The sequence below is a fragment of the Leptodactylus fuscus genome, chromosome 1 (genome assembly GCF_031893055.1).
Source record: "Leptodactylus fuscus isolate aLepFus1 chromosome 1, aLepFus1.hap2, whole genome shotgun sequence".
Lineage (NCBI taxonomy): Eukaryota > Metazoa > Chordata > Amphibia > Anura > Leptodactylidae > Leptodactylus > Leptodactylus fuscus.
Window position 1 is genome coordinate 8,437,570 of NC_134265.1, and position 8,074 is coordinate 8,445,643.

Sequence of the window (8,074 nt, forward strand, 5' to 3'; positions counted from 1 at the left end):
AAGTGCTTATTCAGCCAATAGCACTCAATAATTAAAATCATGAATGACTGCAGATAAGAACTGAATAAATGTAAAAGAAGAAGAAAAAGAAAAAAGAAACAAAGAAGAGAGAAGAACAAAAAGAAAAAATAGAAGAAAGAAAGAATTATGAAAAAATTTTTTTATAGAAATGAAGAGAATTGGATATTATCATTCAAACCTTTCGGATGGAGTGTCTCAAGGGTGAAGATCCAGCGAGACTCTTTCTGTGCTAGAATACGTTTCCAATCGCCAGAGCGAGAAGTTGGAATCACTTGATCGATTGCCCTCATTCTCAGGAGAGAAGGATCTGAGTTATGATGAATTTTAAAATGTTTAGGAAGTGTTTTCAATAAAGAGATGTTATTTTCATCCTTAGAGTTGCGAATATCTATGTAGTGTTCTCTGATTCTCTTTTTAAACTCACGGCTGGTAAGGCCAATATAGATGAGACCACAAGGACATGTTGCAAAGTATATGACTCCTTTTGATAAACAATTTAGAGAATGACGTATTTGATAGAACTTCGTCCCTTCCGAATTCCAAAAATTGTTGCCAGTATCAACATTTTGGCAGGCTATACATTGACCGCAGGGCTTGCATCCCCAAATTGGTTTTGTAGCTCCAAAAATATATTGTTGTGAGTTAATGGTATAATGACTCTTTACCAACATGTCTCTCAGGTTTTTTGATCTTCGATATGTTACTTTTGGGCATGTATCAACATATTTCCTCAGAACAGGATCCCGGGTAAGTATGTGCCAGTGTCTGTACAAGATACGATTCATTTCATGATGTCTAGAATTATAAGATGTAATAAATCTTACTTGGTCACTGGTAACTGGTGATTTCATACGAGGGCGAAGTGCATCTTTTCTCTGAACTGAAACTGCTCGTTTGAACCCCTTTTGTATGTATTTTCCTCATAGCCTCTTTCCCGAAATCTCCTGGTGAGATCCAGAGATGCTTCAAAAAAAGACTCCTCTGTAGAACAGATCCTTCTTGTTCTTGCAAATTGACCAACCGGTATACTCTGCACCAAGTGTCTTGGATGGGATGTCTGGAAATGCAATAAGGAGTTAGTAGCCGTATCTTTACGGTATAATTTTGTTTGTATGGCTCCATTGTCATCAGTTGTGAGTTTAACATCCAGAAAATCAATTTCATGGTGACTGAAGCTATATGTAAGGAATATGTTCTTATTATTTCTATTAAGGTGGCCCATAAAGGTATTTAGTTGCTCAGGAGTACCCTGCCAAATGATGAATATGTCATCGATGAACCTCCCCCAGAAGTGGACACATTCCACGCCTGGGGGAGGGTCAACGAGGAAAATGAGTCGCTCCCACATGCCCAAAAATAGGTTAGCATAGGGGGGCGCACATGACGCCCCCATAGCTGTTCCTTGGCATTGCAAAAAGAAATTATCCTTAAAGGTAAAAAAATTGTGTGTGAGTGCGAATCGAAGCAATCTAAGAATGAACTCACCTAAAGATGTATCAAGAGAAGACATACGTATAGCCTCATGTATCGCTTCCAATCCATCATCATGTTTTATAGAGGTGTATAAGGATTCGACGTCACAAGTGACCATTATCATATCAGGATCCAGGTGAATTCCATCAATCTTCTGTAAAAAATGGGTGGTGTCCTTAAGGTAAGAAGGTAAATTCTCTACTAACGGTTTTAGATAGTGGTCAATGTATTGACAAATAGGTTCGCACAGATTGTTATTGCCGGAAACAATAGGCCTACCTGGAGGGGTCAATGGATTTTTGTGTATCTTCGGAAGAAAATATAGAGTTGCAACAGATGGTGAACTTGGTAGTAAATAAGAAAATTGATCCTTTGTAATAATCCCCTCTGATACTGCTTCCTGTAAAATCAAGGATAGTTCAGAGGTAAATTTTAGAAGAGGATTGAATGTAAGTTTCCTATATAGAGTGTTATTTTTTAGATGTCTGGACGCTTCCTTCTCATACATCAATCTAGGCCATAACACAATATTGCCTCCTTTATCAGAAGGTTTTATAATCAAATCAGTCATATCCTGTAATTCCCTCAATGCACTCCTTTGTTGTTTGTTCAAATTATCTCTACACATGGTAGGAGATATTTTTTTCAGGTCTAGACTGACTAAATTTACAAAGGTTTCAACTGAATGAGATAGTGATACAGGAGGAAATTTTTTTGATGATGGAATCAGTCGTTTAGGAAACTTACTTGATTCAGATAGTTGTGTTTCCTCAGATAATTCTTCTAAAATTTGTAAAGCCATTTGTTCTTCTTCCGTAGGAAATGTAGATACTGTTGATGTATTATCAAAAATCTTTTTAAATATCAATTTCCGTGCAAATAAGTGCAAATCCTTGATTGCCTCAAAGGGATCAAATCTAGAGGATGGAGAAAAATTTAGTCCTAGACTCAACACTTCCTGTTGTGATGTGGTAAGAACATGATTAGATAAATTTATAATTTGCAGTTGATTCATTGTGTTACTTACCATATTTGAAGCCGTCATGGAAGTATGTTTTTTCTTGTTAGTACCCTCCATGTTTTCTTGTTTCCTTTTGTACTGTCGTGTGAATTGTCGGTCTCGTGAATTTGAAGCATGCGATGAATCTCCACCAGTAGAATGATAGGAAGAAACAGAAGAAGATCTGCTCCTTCCTGAATTGATGTTATATCTCCATTTGTACACTCTATTATTTTGGAAATCTAAAGAGTCGCGCTGGTATTTCTTTCCCTTGGTTTCACGTATATGTTTCTCAGTTTGATTGATTGTATCGTCAATCTCTTTCTTAAAAATTTCCAGTTCCGAATTAGATAACTTCTTTTTCAGGTCTCGTTCAAGTTTTTCAATATCAGTGGTGAGTTCATCAACCATTTTTGAATTATATTCAATAATTAATTCCATTAGGGATTTACTTGCTCCATTGCATATGGTTTCCCATTTATTCAAAAAATCTTGATGTAATTCATTAAACGATGGAAAAATTTGAATTCTTAAACCCCTAGGAATAAGTTGTTTACTTATATAATTTTCCAAGAAAGATTTATTCCACCACATTTTAAGCTGTTTAATTTGTTGTTGTTTAAATTGTTGTTTGATCTCACGGATTGAACGTTGATCTGCAGTCTCAGAAGCTGCACCATTACCTCCAAAAACAGAATCTAGTTGGATGCGCCATGACGCTTCCCTGGCCCTAAAATCCATCCTATTAAATGGAATAATTAACAATTAACGTTGCACAAAAAATATAGGGCAATACTGGGTAGTACTATTAAATAAACCACATTTGGCCAGCAGGCCAAACTACCACATACAAGACAGAATAGTTATAAAAATATATAAATTTTATTTAGAAAAGTACATAAATAATAATAATGGATTAGAGGTAGACAATGCATCAGCTATGGATGCAATGACATACATACAACTAGGCTTTCATAAGGAAATATGCTTTACATTTATAGTCAATACAATATTCAATGAAAAGAGTTCCTCACCCCATAAGAATGGGCATCATTAGCTATATACAGATGGATAAAGATCCAAGTCACTAGCACTTCTTACTAGAGAGCCAATACATTTACATTTGATATTGTAGACAAAAGAAGACATATGAGCAACATTGAACTTTTACCTGTAAGTATGTCATGCATCAGAACGCGCCCCGACGCGCGTTTCACCACGCAAGTGGCTTCGTCAGGGGGAAGTAGCTATATGGCTGAATACATATACTCGATATATATATATATATATATATATATATATATATATATATATGACTAATTGATACAAATTGCCGTTCTATTTTATTTATATACACTACATTCTGTGAGGTTCTTCATATGTGCAATGTGCACTTAAATGTTATCTGCACATAATTATACACTACAATCATAATTATAATTCTTTAGGCAAGTTTTGGTAATCCTATGCACCGCTAATGTGTGCGATGTCTCGCACATGCGCTGTAAATGATGACTCGTCTTTCACACGTATCATCGCAAAAACATATCGCGATACTATGTTATACTCGCGCATGCGCATTGGAGATATGGAATGTGCGGACGCACTAATAATAGACGGCAGTTCCGGTCTATACTTGGTGTGGACCATTAGGCAGCTGTATTGAATTTATGATCATCCAGACACTATATATATCGAGTATATGTATTCAGCCATATAGCTACTTCCCCCTGACGAAGCCACTTGCGTGGTGAAACGCGCGTCGGGGCGCGTTCTGATGCATGACATACTTACAGGTAAAAGTTCAATGTTGCTCATATGTCTTCTTTTGTCTACAATATCAAATGTAAATGTATTGGCTCTCTAGTAAGAAGTGCTAGTGACTTGGATCTTTATCCATCTGTATATAGCTAATGATGCCCATTCTTATGGGGTGAGGAACTCTTTTCATTGAATATTGTATTGACTATAAATGTAAAGCATATTTCCTTATGAAAGCCTAGTTGTATGTATGTCATTGCATCCATAGCTGATGCATTGTCTACCTCTAATCCATTATTATTATTTATGTACTTTTCTAAATAAAATTTATATATTTTTATAACTATTCTGTCTTGTATGTGGTAGTTTGGCCTGCTGGCCAAATGTGGTTTATTTAATAGTACTACCCAGTATTGCCCTATATTTTTTGTGCAACGTTAATTGTTAATTATTCCATTTAATAGGATGGATTTTAGGGCCAGGGAAGCGTCATGGCGCATCCAACTAGATTCTGTTTTTGGAGGTAATGGTGCAGCTTCTGAGACTGCAGATCAACGTTCAATCCGTGAGATCAAACAACAATTTAAACAACAACAAATTAAACAGCTTAAAATGTGGTGGAATAAATCTTTCTTGGAAAATTATATAAGTAAACAACTTATTCCTAGGGGTTTAAGAATTCAAATTTTTCCATCGTTTAATGAATTACATCAAGATTTTTTGAATAAATGGGAAACCATATGCAATATCGAAGATTGGGATATCAATGCCGAACATTTTTCTCACCAGCGAATTGCTCCAGATCTGTAAGGGACCTGGACTTTTCATCGCCGCCCCCTTTTTGCTTGTAGATCGCTTCTTCTCCTCCTCTTGTTTCATTGTCCCATCGGTGTGAATGAAATCTTGCGCATGCGCTGTACGCTCAGCCCGAAGCTGAAGTGACATTTTCTGAAGTTTTTTCCGCACCTGTGATTAAAGGCTAAGGAACCATTATCAGCATTTATCTTCTGCCCATTACATGTATGTTAGTACAACCCCAATTCCAAGGAAGTTGGGACATTGTGTAAGAAATAAAACCAGAATATGATGATTTACAAATCCTTTCCACCTATTTTCAATAGAATACACTACAGAGACAAGATATTTAATGTTCAAACTAATAAACTTTATTGTTTCCTTTGCAAATATTCACTCATTTTGAATTTGATGCAACATGTTCTAAAAAAGCTGGGACAGGAGCAACAAAAGACAGGAAAGTAGAGGAATGCTCAAAAAACACATGTTTGGACATTCCAGAGGTGAAGAGGTTAATTGGAAACAGGTGAGTGTTATGATTGGGTATAAAGGGAACCTCCCCGAAATGCTCAGTCATTCACAAGCAAGGATGGGGCGAGGTTCACCACTTTGTGACCAACTGCATGAGCAAATAGTCCAACAGTTTAAGAACAACATCTCTCAATGTAGAATTGCAAGGAATTTAGGGATTTCATCATCTACAGGCCATAATATCATCTAAGGATTCAGAGAATCTGGACAAATCTCTGCAAGAAAGCAAAGGAAACCCCCCAAAGTGTACCCATTTTGGAAACTACACCCCTCACAGAATTTATCTTTCTATATCTTTCATTTTGACCCAACAGCCTTTTCATAGATTTCATTAACCCCTTCCCGCCGATGGCATTTTTTGATTTTCGTTTTTGACTCCCCTCCTTCTAAACCCCATAACTTTTTTATTTCTCCGCTCCCAGAGCCATATGAGGTCTTAATTTTTGCGGGACAAATTTTTCTTCATGATGCTACCATTAATTATTCTATATAATGTACTGGGAAACAGGAAAAAAATTCAGAATGGGGTGGATTTGAAGAAAAAAATGCATTTCTGCGACTTTCTTACGGGCTTTGGTTTTACGGCGTTCACTGTGCAGCCAAAATGACCTGTCCCCTGTATTCTGTGTTTCGGTACGGTTCCAGTGATACCAAATTTATATGGTTTTATTTACATTTTGACCCCTAAAAAAAATCCCAAACTGTGTTAAAAAAATTTTTTTCTAAAAGTCGCCATATTCCGACGGCCGTAACTTTTTTATACGTGTGTGTACGGGGATGTATAGGGCGTCTTTTTTTGCGGGGCCGGGTGTACTTTTTAGTTCTACCATTTTCGGGAAATGCTATTGCTTTGATCACTTTTTATTAAAATTTTTATCAGAATCAAAACAGTGAAAAAACGGCGGTTTGGCACTTTCGACTATTTTTCCCGCTACGGCGTTTACCGAACAGGAAAAATATTTTTATAGATTTGTAGAGCAGGCGATTTCAGATGCGGGGATACCTAACATGTATATGTTTCACAGTTTTTAACTACTTTTATATGTGTTCTAGGGAAAGGGGGGTGATTTGAACTTTTAATTCTTTTTATATTTTTTTTATATTTTTTTAACTTTTTTTAAATTTTTTTTGTTGCATTTATTAGGCCCCCTAGGGGTGTTGAACCCCAGGGGTCTGATCACTAATGCAATGCATTACAATGCTAATGCATTGCAAAAAAGCATCCTTTCTTTTGCAGGCTGCATAGACCAGCCTGCAAAAGAGAGGATTTGCAGACAAGCCTGGGAGCCTGTACAAGGCTCCCAGCTGTCATGGCAACGGGACGTCAGCCCTGGAGCATGCTCCAGGAGCCGGCAATCCCGGGCAAAATGGCGGCGCCCATGCGCCGCCGGGAAAATGGCACCTCTGATCGCAGCGCCGGAGGGGTTAATGCCTCCGATCGGTCCGGGGACCGATCGGAGGCATTAAAGCCGGTTGTCTACTGCTTAAAGCAGTAGACACCCGGCGGCTATGGCGGTTGCCCGGCTCCCGGGCGGTTGCCATAGTTACAGACCCGACATGCGGCGTACTATTACGGTGCATGTCGGGAAGGGGTTAATATTGGGCTGAGTAAAAAATAAATAAATTACTAAAGTGTCCCTTTATCTCCAAAATGTTCATTTTCACAAGGGGTTAAAAGAGAAAATGCCCCCCCCCCCCCCGTTTGTTAAACAATCTCTTCTGAACACGGCAATACCCCATATATGGCCATGATCTGCTGTATGGGAACATGGCGGGGCTCAGAATGGAAAGAGCGCTATTTGGCTTTTGAAGGGTGGATTTTGCTGGAATAGTTTTCAGGTGCCATGTCACATTTGCAGAGCCCCTAAAGTATCAGGACAATGGAAACCCCCAAAAGTGACCCCATTTTTTAAACTACACCCCTCACAGAACATATCAAGGGGTATAATGAGAAGTTTTGACCCTACAGCTGTTTCACAGATTTTATTAACATTGTAACATGAAAATAAAAAAAATTCCTTTTTTTTCCAATAAACTGTCAATTTAGTTTAAAATTTTTCATTTGGAGTACAGATTCAGATGTTTGGTATCTGGACACCATGTCATGTTTGTAGAGCCTGTAAAGATAGCAGAAAAGTGGAATCCCCAAAGGAGTGACCTCATTTTGAAAATTGCACCCCTCAAAGAATTTATCAGTTGGTGTAGCGAGTATTAGTGTCCCGGACGTGACTGCACAGCGGATGGTGAAGAGGGAATAGATAAGCCGTGTGGAGGACATTGAGAACACCAAATTCCCTACTATATCCTCAGTAGCTCAAATGATTTGGGCGGGGGGGGGGGGGTGTCACTTCTGTGTCATTTCCCTTCTAAACTCTAAAACTGGGGTGTCCCCTGATATCCACTCGCACAGCTTATATATTTCCTTCCTGCCGCAGCCAGTTGTGTTCTAATGATTTGACGATTTTTGGGGTTTTTGTCTTCACATTGCTAGAT